The sequence below is a fragment of the Pelobates fuscus genome, chromosome 8 (genome assembly GCF_036172605.1).
Source record: "Pelobates fuscus isolate aPelFus1 chromosome 8, aPelFus1.pri, whole genome shotgun sequence".
Classification (NCBI taxonomy): domain Eukaryota; kingdom Metazoa; phylum Chordata; class Amphibia; order Anura; family Pelobatidae; genus Pelobates; species Pelobates fuscus.
Genome location: NC_086324.1, coordinates 178,929,195 through 178,944,939, shown reverse-complemented (window position 1 = coordinate 178,944,939; position 15,745 = coordinate 178,929,195). Strand labels below are relative to the sequence as shown.

Genomic DNA, 15,745 nt, shown 5'->3' with positions numbered 1-15,745 from the left:
GGGTATTATATAGTATTAGTACAGAGTATTATATAGTATTAGTACAGGGTATTATATAGTATTAGTACAGGGTATTATATAGTATTAGTACAGGGTATTTTATAGTATTAGTACAGGGTATTATATAGTATTAGTACACAGTATTATATAGTATTAGTACGGGATATTATATAGTATTAGTACGGGGTATTATATAGTATTAGTACGGGGTATTATATAGTATTATATAGTATTAGTACGGGGTATTATATAGTATTAGTACGGGGTATTATATAGTATTAGTACAGGGTATTTTATAGTATTATATAGTATTAATACAGAGTATTATATAGTATTAGTACACAGTATTATATAGTATTATATAGTATTAGTACAGGGTATTATATAGTATTAGTACAGGGTATTATATAGTATTAGTACAGGGTATTATATAGTATTAGATAGTATTAGTACAGGTTATTATATAGTATTAGTACAGGGTATTATATAGTATTATATAGTATTAGTACAGAGTATTATATAGTATTAGTACAGGGTATTATATAGTATTAGTACAGGGTATTATATAGTATTAGTACAGAGTATTATATAGTATTTGTACAGGGTATTATATAGTATTAGTACACAGTATTATATAGTATTAGTACGGGATATTATATAGTATTAGTACGGGGTATTATATAGTATTAGTACGGGGTATTATATAGTATTATATAGTATTAGTACGGGGTATTATATAGTATTAGTACGGGGTATTATATAGTATTAGTACAGGGTATTTTATAGTATTATATAGTATTAATACAGAGTATTATATAGTATTAGTACACAGTATTATATAGTATTATATAGTATTAGTACAGGGTATTATATAGTATTAGTACAGGGTATTATATAGTATTAGATAGTATTAGTACAGGTTATTATATAGTATTAGTACAGGGTATTATATAGTATTATATAGTATTAGTACAGAGTATTATATAGTATTAGTACAGGGTATTATATAGTATTAGTACAGAGTATTATATAGTATTTGTACAGGGTATTATATAGTATTAGTACAGAGTATTATATAGTATTAGTACACAGTATTATATAGTATTAGTACAGGGTATTATATAGTATTAGTACAGAGTATTATATAGTATTTGTACAGGGTATTATATAGTATTAGTACAGAGTATTATATAGTATTAGTACAGGGTATTATATAGTATTAGTACAGGGTATTATATAGTATTAGTACAGGGTATTATATAGTATTAGTACAGGGTATTATATAGTATCAGTACAGGGTATTATATAGTATTATATAGTATTAGTACAGGGTATTATATAGTATCAGTACAGGGTATTATATAGTATTATATAGTATTAGTACAGGGTATTATATAGTATTAGTACAGGGTATTATATAGTATCAGTACAGGGTATTATATAGTATCAGTACAGGGTATTATATAGTATTATATAGTATTAGTACAGGGTATTATATAGTATCAGTACAGGGTATTATATAGTATTATATAGTATTAGTACAGGGTATTATATAGTATTAGTACAGGGTATTATATAGTATTAGTACAGGGTATTATATAGTATCAGTACAGGGTATTATATAGTATCAGTACAGGGTATTATATAGTATCAGTACAGGGTATTATATAGTATCAGTACAGGGTATTATATAGTATTATATAGTATTAGTACAGGGTATTATATAGTATCAGTACAGGGTATTATATAGTATCAGTACAGGGTATTATATAGTATCAGTACAGGGTATTATATAGTATTATATAGTATTAGTACAGGGTATTATATAGTATTATATAATATTAGTACAGGGTATTATATAGTATTATATAATATTAGTACAGGGTATTATATAGTATTAGTACAGGGTATTATATAGTATCAGTACAGGGTATTATATAGTATCAGTACAGGGTATTATATAGTATCAGTACAGGGTATTATATAGTATCAGTACAGGGTATTATATAGTATTATATAGTATTAGTACAGGGTATTATATAGTATCAGTACAGGGTATTATATAGTATCAGTACAGGGTATTATATAGTATCAGTACAGGGTATTATATAGTATTATATAGTATTAGTACAGGGTATTATATAGTATTATATAGTATTAGTACAGGGTATTATATAGTATTATATAGTATTAGTACAGGGTATTATATAGTATTATATAGTATTAGTACAGAGTATTATATAGTATTATATAGTATTAGTACAGGGTATTATATAGTATTTGTAGCGGAGGGGCAGGGGTTACTCCAATGGCTCTCCGCTGGGAACAAAGATTCAGCATACAAAATCACAGGAACACAGCATAATCCACCTCCCCAAGGACTAGACGACACATAGTCTGGGAGTCAACTGTCAGCTTTATTCACAAGTTTGCCTTTATGCATTTCTCCCATGCAAGGGAGGTAACTTACAGTACCCAATCATATCGTGGTCACCTCCCCTCCCTCTCCTCCCCTTAGATTAACAGTTAAACATATTAGTGGGGACAGAGTTTTCCCCACTTTCTGGATGTCCCCCAAATACAGGGGGTACGGGGACAATTAAGGGGTCCCCTGGTAGGTCTGATCTGGGTGAGCAACATACTCAAAATTCACTCAGATCGAACCAGGGGTTCGGGAGTTATAGCCAATTAAAGTTTTGACCGACCGCAAGGATTTAGTAGCCGAAAACAGCTCCATGAATTCTGGCCCTGCGGTCGGTCTATTTCAATGAATCAAAAGTACCGAACGGCTTAGCCATCCGGCACTAACTCTGCGTTCGGATGAATCCCCTAGTCTGGGGGATTCATCCTACCGAACAGCGGGCCGGTCGGCAGTTTGAATCGAACGTTTCCGTTGTTCTGGAGGTCTGAGCGGTGTCTGGGTAGTCGAGTGTCCGATTTGAGTTCCAGACGCTCGACGACCAAACACCATGTTCGTGAGTTAAGATGGCCGCCGCCACGTGTTCGTTATACGAACGGCGGCCACACACTAACCCAATTACCCCTGTTTGCAACATTGTTGCCTTCCACTAATGGGAGGGTCTGCGCTGTATAATGGAGGGTCTGCGCTGTATAATGGGGGGGTCTGCGCAGTATAATGGGGGGCTCTGCGCAGTATAATGGGGGGGTCTGCGCAGTATAATGGGGGGTCTGCGCAGTATAATGGGGGGGTCTGCGCAGTATAATGGGGGGGTCTGCGCAGTATAATAGGGGGGGTCTGCGCAGTATAATAGGGGGGGTCTGCGCAGTATAATAGGGGGGGTCTGCGCAGTATAATAGGGGGGTCTGCGCAGTATAATAGGGGGGTCTGTGCAGTATTGGGAGGGTCTTTGCAGAATTGGGGGGTCTGTGCAGTATCGGGGGGGACTTTGCAGTATTCGGGGGTCTGTGCAGTATGAGGGGGTCTGTGCAGTATTGTGGGGTCTGTGCAGTATTGTGGGGTCAGTGCAGTATTGTGGGGTCTGTGCAGTATTTGGGGGACAGTGCAGTATTTGGGGGACAGTGCAGTATCGGGGGGGTCTGTGCAGTATCGGGGGGGTCTGTGCAGTATTCAGGGGTCTGTATAGTATGGTGGGGTCTGTGCAGTATCGGGGGGGTCTGTGCAGTATCGGGGGGGTCTGTGCAGTATTCAGGGGTCTGTATAGTATGGTGGGGTCTGTGCAGTATTGGGGGGTCTGCGCTGTATATTGTGGGGGGTCAGTGCTGTACATGGTGGGTCTGCGCAGTATATGGGGGGTGCTGTCTGTGCAGTATATGGGGGCTGCCTGCGCTGTATGTGGGGGGTCTGCGCAGTATATTGGGGGGTCTGTGCAGTATTGGGGGGTCTGCGCTGTATATTGTGGGGGGTCTGTGCTGTACATGGTGGGTCTGTGCAGTATATGGGGGGTGCTGTCTGTGCAGTATATGGGGGCTGCCTGCGCTGTATGTGGGGGGTCTGCGCAGTATATTGGGGGGTCTGCGCAGTATATTGGGGGGGTTATGTACATTATATTGGGGGGTCTGCGCTGTATATTGGGGTGGCCTGTGTGTTAGATGTGGGGGGCAGTGTATTAGATGGGGGGCTGTGCGTTAGATGCTGGTGGGCAGTGTATTATATTTGCGGGCAGGGCCGGCGCGTCCATAAGGCGGCACAGGCGGCCGCCTTAGGGCGCACCGGCTCTGGGGGCGCAAGATTCCAGTGACCGTCAGGAGGGAAACTCTCCCTCCTGCCAGGTCACCTCCTGGATCCCCGGCGGGCGGCAGTGTTCTAATGAGAGGCGGCGACGGAGCTCTAACCTGTCTGCTCTGCTCCCTCGCGGGCTGTCTGCTGATTCTGCGGGAGCCGGAATATGGCCCTGCGGTCGATCTATTTCAATGAATCAAAAGTACCGAACGGCTTAGCCATCCGGCACTAACTCTGCGTTCGGATGAATCCCCTAGTCTGGGGGATTCATCCTACCGAACAGTGGGCCGGTCGGCAGTTTGAATCGAACGTTTCCGTTGTTCTGGAGGTCTGAGCGGTGTCTGGGTAGTCGAGTGTCCGATTTGAGTTCCAGACGCTCGACGACCAAACACCACTGTTCGTGAGTTAAGATGGCCGCCGCCATGTGTTCGTTATACGAACGGCGGCCACACACTAACCCAATTACCCCTGTTTGCAACATTGTTGCCTTCCACTAATGGGAGGGTCTGCGCTGTATAATGGAGGGTCTGCGCTGTATAATGGGGGGGTCTGCGCAGTATAATGGGGGGCTCTGCGCAGTATAATGGGGGGGTCTGCGCAGTATAATGGGGGGGTCTGCGCAGTATAATGGGGGGTCTGCGCAGTATAATAGGGGGGGTCTGCGCAGTATAATAGGGGGGGTCTGCGCAGTATAATAGGGGGGTCTGCGCAGTATAATAGGGGGGTCTGCGCAGTATAATAGGGGGTCTGTGCAGTATTGGGGGGGTCTTTGCAGAATTGGGGGGTCTGTGCAGTATTGGGGGGGACTTTGCAGTATTCGGGGGTCTGTGCAGTATTCAGGGGGGTCTGTGCAGTATTCAGGGGGGTCTGTGCAGTATTCAGGGGGGTCTGTGCAGTATTCAGGGGTCTGTGCAGTATTGGGGGGGACTGTATAGTATGGTGGGGTCTGTGCAGTATTGGGGGGTCTGCGCTGTATATTGTGGGGGGTCTGTGCTGTATATGGTGGGTCTGCGCAGTATATGGGGGGGCTGTCTGTACAGTATATGGGGGCTGCCTGCGCTGTATGTTGGGGGTCTGCGCAGTATATTGGGGGGTGTCTGTGCAGTATATTGGGGGGTCTGCGCAGTATATTGGGGGGGTTATGTACATTATATTGGGGGGTCTGCGATGTATATTGGGGGGTCTTCGCTGTATATTGGGGTGGCCTGTGTGTTAGATGTGGGGGGCAGTGTATTAGATGGGGGGCTGTGCGTTAGATGCTGGTGGGCAGTGTATTATATTTGGGGGCAGGGCCGGCGCGTCCATAAGGCGGCACAGGCGGCCGCCTTAGGGCGCACCGGCTCTGGGGGCGCAAGATTCCAGTGACCGTCAGGAGGGAAGCTCTCCCTCCTGCCAGGTCACCTCCTGGATCCCCGGCGGGCGGCAGTGTTCTAATGAGAGGCGGCGAGGGAGCTCTAACCTGTCTGCTCTGCTCCCTCGCGGGCTGTCTGCTGATTCTGCGGGAGCCGGAATATGACGTCATAATCCGGCTCCCGGCATCAGTAGACAGCGGCGAGGGAGCAGAGCAGACAGGTTAGAGCTCCCTCGTCGCCTCTCATTAGAACGCAGCTGCCCGCCGCACTGAAGCCCCACTGGACCCCAGGGACAGATCCACGCCAGCTCTCCAGGTAGGGAGGCTGGGTGGATATTATTAATAATTTGTGTGTGTCTGAAAGTGCATGTGTGAGTGTGTGTTTGTATGTGAGTGTGTGTGTGTATACACCACTGAGTGTAGCATGGCGGAGCGGAGCGCAGTACAGGAGCTTCTGTTTCCTGTACCCGGCTAGACTGACAGGAAGTGCTCACTGAGGTACAGAAAACTGAAGCTCCTGTAGAGGATCTGCTCCGCAACGCTACAAGACAGGTAGGAGGCACACCAGGAAGGGGAGTGTGACCGCTAAGAGGGTGGGGGGTGCACCAAGGGACAGAGAGGGGAGGGGAGAGAAAAACCAAGGGACAGGGAAAAGAAGGGGGAGGGGAGAGGAACACTAAGGGACGGGGAAGAGGGAGGGGCTGGTTAGGAGGCACATAGGTGAAGATGTTAATTTTAGGCGGGGGGCGGAAAAATGCATCTTCGCCTATGTATCCAAAAATCCTTGCACCGGCCCTGTTTGGGGGATGTGCGTTAGATGGGGAGCTGTGCAGTACGTGTGGCCTGTGTGTTAGATGTGTTCAACCCTAGTTTCACAAAATAATTATTTATTTTCTAGATATCATATGCCATGGCCTGCTTTTTGCTACGAAACCGCAGCCATCTAGTCATTCGCCAGAGAAGGATGAGAAACTGCACCCCAGCGAGAGGGACTGCCCCACATCTGCAACCAAATCCGTCGGTCACCGAATTCAGTAATCTCCGTCTCTTTGTGCATTCTGTATGTATGGTACTCCCAATTCTTATATTTAATCCGGTGTGTCTCCCACAATCTTTGTGTCTGTCTGCTGTATGTATGTGGCACGCAAGTCTGCATGCACTGTGTCTGTTATGCCAGTCACTCTAACCAGTTTTTTATTTGTTTTTGTGTGTGTCACAGCTCTGACAAGCATGTTCTCCTATGGGACACAAGTACATGAAGTGGAATGAAGGAGCCCATGTTTGATGCTCGTCTCCAGGGTGGAGTATTGAATTTATAAGTAATGAAGTGGCATCTGACACGTGACAAGCTGGTCCTGTTAGCACAGCGACTTCAACATTGTGTTCTGTGATCACGGCATAGTTCAGAGGTAGGTAACCTTGGGCAGTCCAGATGCTGTGAATTACATCTCCCATAATGCTGGCAAAGCATTATGGGAGGTGTAGTCCAAAACATCTGGAATACCGAATGCGTATGAATGAAAAGTATGGTGTGTGTGAATGGTCAGTAACAAGGGTTGAAGCCTTGACGTGGCGTTACTGCTCACATGTGTATTCATGTGCCAATTCAACCAATGTGAGTCACTGTAATACTTATGAGGTAACCATAAATACCGTGACTATGGAGAATTAAATGCCTGTATCACCTATACACTGCTTATACTGTGACCGTATCTCCTATACACTGCTTACACTGTGACCGTATCTCCTATACACTGCTTACACTGTGACCGTATCTCCTATACACTGCTTACACTGTGACCGTATCTCCTATACACTGCTTACACTGTGACCGTATCTCTGAAACACTGCTCACACTGTGACTGTATATCCTAAACACTGCTTACACTGTGACTGTATATCCTAAACACTGCTCACACTGTGACTGTATATCCTAAACACTGCTCACACTGTGACCGTATCTCCTAAACACTGCTCACACTGTGACCGTATCTCTGAAACACTGCTCACACTGTGACTGTATATCCTAAACACTGCTTACACTGTGACTGTATATCCTAAACACTGCTCACACTGTGACTGTATATCCTAAACACTGCTCACACTGTGACTGTATATCCTAAACACTGCTCACACTGTGACTGTATATCCTAAACACTGCTCACACTGTGACTGTATATCCTAAACACTGCTCACACTGTGACTGTATATCCTAAACACTGCTCACACTGTGACTGTATATCCTAAACACTGCTCACACTGTGACTGTATATCCTAAACACTGCTCACACTGTGACTGTATATCCTAAACACTGCTCACACTGTGACCGTATCTCCTAAACACTGCTCACACTGTGACCGTATCTCCTAAACACTGTGACTGTATATCCTAACACTGCTCACACTGTGACCGTATCTCCGATACACTGCTCATACTGTGACCGTATCTCCTAAACACTGCTTATACTGTGACCGTATCTCCTATACACTGCTTAGACTGTGACCGTATCTCCTATACACTGCTTAGACTGTGACCGTATCTCCTATACACTGCTACACTGTGACCGTATCTCCTATACACTGCTTACACTGTGACCGTATCGCCTATACACTGCTTACACTGTGACCGTATCTCCTATACAATGCTTACACTGTAACCGTATCGCCTATACACTGCTTACCCTGCGACCATATCTCCTATACACTGCGACCGTATCTCCTATACACTGCTTACACTGTGACCGTATCTCCTATACACTGCTTACACTGTGACCGTATCTCCTATACACTGCTCACACTGTGACCGTATCTCCTATACACTGCTACACTGTGACCGTATCTCCTAAAACTGCTCACACTGTGACCGTATCTCCTATACACTGCCTATACTGTGACCGTATCTCCTATACACTGCTTACACTGTGACCGTATCTCCTATACACTGCTTACACTGTGACCGTATCTCCTATACACTGCTCACACTGTGACCGTATCTCCTATAACTGCTCACACTGTGACCGTATCTCCTATACACTGCCTATACTGTGACCGTATCTCCTATACACTGCTTACACTGTGACCGTATCTCCTATACACTGCTTACACTGTGACCGTATCTCCTATACACTGCTTACACTGTGACCGTATCTCCTATACACTGCTTACACTGTGACCGTATCTCCTATACACTGCTACACTGTGAATGTTATTTTTTTCAAGTTAGTTTTAGTGTTTGCAGTTTCATTAAGTTGTTAACCACTATCCTCAATCTTCAGTTTTCTTAGACTTGTGGGAAGAACAAGGTGATCCTCTCAATGTTACACTCCTTTACTGATGGTTCCAGTGCCAGAGAAAAACCCACCACCATTAACCTCGACTTGCTGGAACAGAAGAGATTACCTTCTTCTACAGAAAACTTCCATAGGACTGCTTCGGAACGCATGCTGCAGACATGAAGTAACCTTCATCTTCCAGTGATTAATAATCCTGGACGGCCCAGATAGAGAGAGACTATTCTATTATAAAGATACTGCCTTCCTAATGCCATACAGCCTTTCTGTACAGGTGATTGAACGTTCTCCATGTTGGATTCGACACTCTGCTTTTTTTTTGCCAGTTTCCGCATTGACTTTTATATTTTTTTCACTATACATATAAAGTGTAAACTGCATATTTGAAGAAATAAAGTATATTGCTGACACCTTAACATGCTACTTGTGTTACTTAGCTATAAATAATAACAGCACTTGCTGTGTCCCAATGTATGACATCACTGCAATTCTACAGCAGGGTGATGAGATGGTGGATTTCAGAGGAGAAAACACAAAAAAACAAAGACTTCAGGTTCGATTGTTGAACACAGATCGGAGTGCCTTTTTGGCGTTATAGATGTTTTGGGAACCTATATAAATTTAGAAATGGGGTAAAGACTCTTTGTTTTAAAGGAAACCTATGGTGCTAGGAATATCAAACTGTATTTCTAACACCCTCTTCACCCTTTTTGTCAGTTACCTGATTGTTAGCTCAGGCTCCGCCAACATCAGGTCCCTCCTGCGCACACATTTGGGCTTCCACATCGGAAAGCATTAACTCAAGGCTTTTCTATAGCGTTTTTAAAGACACTGGTTGTCCTCATGCAAAGCGTGAGGATGTCCAGTGTCATTTCACGTAGTTGGTCTCCGCTAAGGACCTGAAGCGCCTCTAGTGCCTGTCTGGTAGACAGCCAATAGAGGATGAGAACCTTGCAAGGTAATTATTGCAGTTCCTCAGAAACTGAAATATTTCACATTGCAGGGTTAAGGGGACATAGGCACTGCACCCAAACCACTTCAGCGAGATAAGGTGGTCTTGGTGCCTATAGTGTCCCTTTAAAGAGCAACTTCTTACTCTGCTTATTGCTATCTTTTGAAAGTCATCACTGTTATAAGCAAAACTTTCCATAGGCACAGTGACAAGAGGACCTATGTGCACCATAAATTATCATAGTTTGATACAAAGCCATATTTCCGAACAGTCCTGGATTGTTTGATAGAGTACCAGTTTGGGGTTGCTCTCCATTGTCCCACAGTAATTAGCAGGTTAACGTTGATTACACATTTCACTGCACATTTCAAAATTGTTTGGAGTTTTAATATTTTTTTTGCAGGGAACAGCAGTAAACAAAAAGTCTAACAATATTTGTTAATTTCTAATGTAACAAAAAAGTGAAAAAATATGTTGTACATCAATTACATACATAATAATTGCACATGTGGCCTATTATCAGATATTGTTAGCCGCTCTTTACTCTTAATATGCCTCATATACTCCTGACTACGACTTGGATGATGCTGTGATGAGATCTCCCTTTAGTACAGCCTTCTGTATCCAATAGTCTCTTATGCAGGGACTCCTCGGGAGCTGTAAAAATAGAAAATTAAGTTAAAACTCACCAGAACGTAACCAGAACGCATATTACAATCTACATATTTTCTATTATTACAAACTACAATTTCCATGTTGAGGATTAGAGGCGTAGAATAGAAAGAATGATAGAGCGCTTTCAATTTTGACTTAAAGCATCCCTGCGACGCCCACAAATTAAGAGCAAACGGGAACAACTTTATCTTAAGTATTTTTTCTACTTTTGACAAAAGACAGAGCTAATGCATACACTTGAGTAGAGCGCTTCCGTTGACTTCTGGCAGATTAACGCTCCAGGAGCTGAAGAGGACCTTGAGAAAGAAGATGCATACAAAGGACATTTTAAGTCAAATAAAAACTACCTTCACCTGCCCTTCATGGCCACTGGAATACAAGTGGAACAGTGACCATCTGGGGTCTTTGCACAACATTCAAAATACATAAATAAAATATCATAAAAATATTAAGTGCTTTAGGGTTCGGTCATAATATCAGAATTGGGTCTATGGTCACAGTATAGGCAGTGTATAGGAGATACGGTCACAGTGTAAGCAGTGTATAGGAGATACGGTCACAGTGTAAGCAGTGTGTAGGAGATACGGTCACAGTGTAAGCAGTGTATAGGAGATACGGTCACAGTGCAAGCCGTGTATAGGAGATACGGTCACAGTGTAAGCCGTGTTTAGGAGATACGGTCACAGTGTAAGCAGTGTATAGGAGATACGGTCACAGTGTAAGCAGTGTATAGGTGATACAGGCGTTTCATTCTCCACAATCACAGTACTTTTGGTTACCTTATAAGTATTACAGTGACTCACATTGGTTGAATTGGCACATGAATACACATGTGAGCAGTAACGCCACGTCAAGGCTTTAACCCTTGTTACTGACTTGTAGCGGAGTAGAGGTACGATCCAAGGTAGCTCCGCTGGTAGACAGGAACAGCAATCCAATACAGGTATCAAACGGGTAGCGTGGTTACAATCCCTTCCCTCCAAGAACTAGACGACACATAGCTTGGAGGTCAACTGTCAGCTTTATTCACACAATTTCTTTTATGGCTTTTTCCCATGCAAGGGAGGTAACTCAAAACAACCAATCGCCTCACAATCACCTCCCCTCCCTCTCCTCCCCTTAGATTAACAGGTAAATTAATTAGAGGGAACCGAGTTTTCCCCAGTTTCTGAATGACCCCTAAATACGGGGGGTACGGGGATACACGAGGGGTCCCCTGGTAGGTCTGCTCTGGGTGAGTAACATATTCAAATTTCACCCAGATCAGACCAGGGGTTCGGGAGTTACAGGTATTTAAAGATTTGACCGACTGCAGGGACACAGTAGCCGAAAACGGCTCCATAGATTCTGGCCCTGTAGTCGGTCTACTTCTCTGCCTAGAAAGTGCCGAATAGCTCAGCCATCCGACCCCAATCTTTGGTTCGGATGAATCCCCTAAACTGGGGAATGCAAACTACCGAACGGCGGGCCGTTCGGCAGTTTGGATCATACGATTTGGGGATCCTGGAGGTCTGAGCGGTGTCTGGGTAGTCGAGCGTCCGATTTTAGTTCCAGACGCTCGACGACCAAACACCGCTGTTCGGCAGTTAAGATGGCCGCCGCCACGTGGAGATTAGGCGAACGGCGGCCACCCACGGACCCAATAACGGTATGTACACACAGATTCTTCTTTAACATGCTGGTATAATATGCAAGATACATTGACAGGGACAAATAACATTGTAAATGCGGGTTTCTGGTGGCTGCTTCTGCCACAATGCTCCCCCAGAACCAAGCCAGCATACACAGTCTGATCCCAACGGATCGGCTTGGGGATGTCTGGAGGAGTACCCACAGATCACTGGTCTAGTTCCGTCTGTCGGGATAACCCGTCAGCATTTCCATTGAGCTTCCCCGGGCGATATTGGATATTGAAATCAAAGGGCTGAAGCGCTAAGCTCCAGCGCAGCAGTCTGGCATTGTCTCCGGACACCCGGTTCAGCCAGACCAACGGGTTGTGATCTGTGAGCAGGGAAAATGTTTGTCCATACAAATAGGGCTGTAGTTTCTTGAGGGCCCACACCACGGCAAGGCATTCCTTTTCGATGGCGGCGTAGCTTACTTCTCTGGGTAAAAGTTTTCGGCTGAGGTAAGCTACGGGGTGTTCACCGCCATCGGCTCCGATCTGGCTCAGTACTGCTCCCAATCCGAACATTGAAGCGTCTGTATGGACGAGAAAGCGTTTAGTCGGATCGGGAGCAGCCAACACAGGGGCATTAACAAGGGCATTTTTTAGGAGTTGGAAGGCCTGTTCACACTCTGGGGCCCATACTACTAATTTGGGAAGGTTTTTGCGGGTTAAGTCGGTAAGGGGCTTGGCTAGGGCGCTGTAGTTAGGTACAAACTTTCGGTAATATCCTGCCGTCCCCAAAAAGGCTAGTACCTGGGTTTTAGTGCGGGGGGTTGGCCATTTAGCTACGGCCTCTATTTTGGCTGGTTCGGGTTTTTGGTGGCCGCTGCCTACTCGGTGTCCGAGGTATTGGACCTCGGCCATCCCTATATGGCATTTACTGGACTTGAGGGTCAGTCCGGCTTCCCGGATGCGGTCTAGTACTGCTCCGATATGGTCTAAATGATCGGCCCAGGAGTAACTAAAGATGGCTATGTCGTCTAGATAGGCGCAAGCGTACTCCTGAAACCCGTCCAATAGTCGGTCCACCATCCTCTGGAAGGTGGCCGGGGCGTTCTTCATCCCAAATGGCATGACCCGGAATTGGTACAGGCCAAATGGGGTGACGAAGGCCGACTTGGGAATGGCGTCCTCGGCTAGAGGAATTTGCCAATATCCTTTACAAAGATCAATGGTGGTTAAGTATTTCCCCCTAGCCATTTTGTCTAATAGCTCGTCTATCCGGGGCATGGGATAGGCATCGGATATGGTTTTATCATTGAGCCTCCGGTAATCTACACAGAAGCGGGTAGTTCCATCCCGCTTTGGCACGAGTACTACGGGGGATGCCCAGGGGCTATCTGAATGCTCAATTACCCCTAACTGCAACATTTCCTTCAGTTCCTTGTACATGTTCCCCCTCACTGCTTCGGGAATGCGGTAGGGCGGTTGACGGAGTGGGACCGGATCTAGGGTTTCTACCCGATGGGTAGCTAACGGGGTATATCCCGGGAGGTTGGAAAAAGTGGCTCCTTTTTCCCTAATTAAACTTTGGGCCTGAGCTTTTTCCTGGGGATTCAAGCGGTCTCCTAGCTGTACGGCTGCGAGATCCTCTTGTAGCGTTTCTCGGGCCAGCATGTCAGGGAGGGGTAGGTTATCTGTGTCCTCTGCAGCCGAGGCGCAGATGGCGGATACTTCCTCTGTGCGCTCGTGGTAGGGCTTCAGCATGTTCACATGGAACATGCGTCGGTCCCCGGTCCCGGCGCAGGGGCCGATTATATAGGTGGTATCGCAGACCTGCTCTACCACCTTGAATGGGCCCCGCCAGGAAGCCTGCAGCTTGTCAGTAGGGACGGGGCGTAAGACTAGTACTTTCTGGCCGACCTGAAAGCTGCGGTCCCTAGCTCCCTTATCATACCAGTGGCGCTGGCGTGTCTGGGCCGCCTGGAGGTTGTTGCGCACAGCTCGGGTCAATTCCTCCAGGCGGTTCCGAAACTCCAACACATAGGGTACGATAGGGGTGCCGTCAATGGTCGTCCCCCCCTCCCAGTGTTCCCTTATTAGGTCTAGGGGTCCCCTTACCCTCCTTCCGAACAACAGTTCGAAGGGAGAGAACCCAGTGGACTCTTGGGGCACCTCTCGGTAGGCGAACAGGAGATGGGGTAAGAACCGCTCCCAGTTCTTCTGAGTGGCTACGAACGTGCGGATCATTTGTTTTAAGGTCCCATTAAACCGTTCGCAGAGGCCATTGGACTGGGGGTGGTATGGGGAATTAAGGATAGGTCGGACCCCGCATACTTTCCAAAGCTGTTGCGTGACCTCGGCCGTGAATTGGGTACCCTGATCTGAAATGATCTCCCGGGGGATCCCCATACGGGTAAAGATACGCATGAGGGCGTCTACTATGGTCTCTGCGTGTACATTCGTTAGGGCTACTGCTTCGGGGTATCTAGTGGCATAATCTACCACGGTCAATATGTATTTCTTACCAGACGGGCTTTTTTGTCTCAGTGGTCCGATAATGTCTACCGCTACTCGGCTAAAGGGTTCTTCAATAATGGGCAGGGTGTGTAGTTTGGCCTTGTATCGGTCCCCCCGCTTTCCCACTCTCTGACAGGTATCGCAAGTATTACAGTATTGCTTAATATCCTGTGATATCCCTGGCCAGAAGAAGTTCTGTAGCAGCCGATGTTTGGTTCGGCTGATCCCTAGGTGTCCAGACAGGGGAATGTCGTGGGCGATTCGCATTAACTCTTGTCGATACTTTCGAGGCACAATTAACTGTTTAATGGGTACAGGAATTGACCCGGCTACTACCTTTTCTGCATACCGGTATAATAACCCCTTATCCCAAGCATATCTCTCCCCCTCTCTGCCAGTCTGGTCTTTATCTATTCTGTCCTTGTAAACCTGTAGGGACGGGTCCAGGGCGTCCTCGCTACCAAATTCTAATGGGGCAGCCCAGGGTAATACAGTGTGATCAGGGGGGTTTGTGCTTACCTGAGCCTCAGAGTCAAGGTGGGGTGCCGTGGTGCGAGCCTGTTGGCGGGTGACGACCGGGTAAGCTTCCTGTGGAGGAGGCCGGGTAACAAACGCGGAAGTTAGCTCCCCCAAATCGTTCCCCAAAATCACATCGGCAGGTAGGTCCTGCATCATCCCCACTTCAATTTGTCCTGCCCCCGCTCCCCAGTCCAAATGTAGTTTAGCAGTGGGTACCTTGTATATAGCTCCCCCTGCCACTCGAACTGCAATGCACTCCCCAGTGAGATGGTTCGGGGCCACTAAATGGTTCCGTACCAGAGTGATGGTGGCCCCAGAATCTCTTAACCCCTCCAGCCGCTTGCCCTCCACATGGACCACTTGTCGGTGGCCCTGGCGGTTGTCTGAGGCCGCCTGGACCGGGTTTACCTCATGGAGGGTGCCCAAGGGTTCTGCTATTTGGGTAGAGGTGAAAGGTTGAGCCCAGGGCCTGCCCTGATAGCAGTGTACCGCGGCTCGGGGGGTGGTTGGTGGTCGTTGAGGGGTCCAGGCTGGTCTGGCCCGGTTTTGGGGACAGTCTCGTTGCATGTGACCCAGCTGGTTACATGCATGGCACCGGACAGATGCCCGGTTGTTGTACCGGGGGGTT

At 46.3% G+C, this 15,745-nt stretch overlaps 1 long non-coding RNA gene across 1 annotated transcript; it reads left to right on the top strand.

Moving 5' to 3' along the window:
* The first annotated feature begins 6,475 nt into the window (after window positions 1-6,475).
* Window positions 6,476-8,934, top strand: LOC134571075 (uncharacterized). Its single transcript, XR_010085180.1, has 3 exons — window positions 6,476-6,612; window positions 6,772-6,961; window positions 8,849-8,934. It is a non-coding gene; the product is annotated as an uncharacterized LOC134571075 (long non-coding RNA).
* The last annotated feature ends 6,811 nt before the right edge of the window (window positions 8,935-15,745 follow it).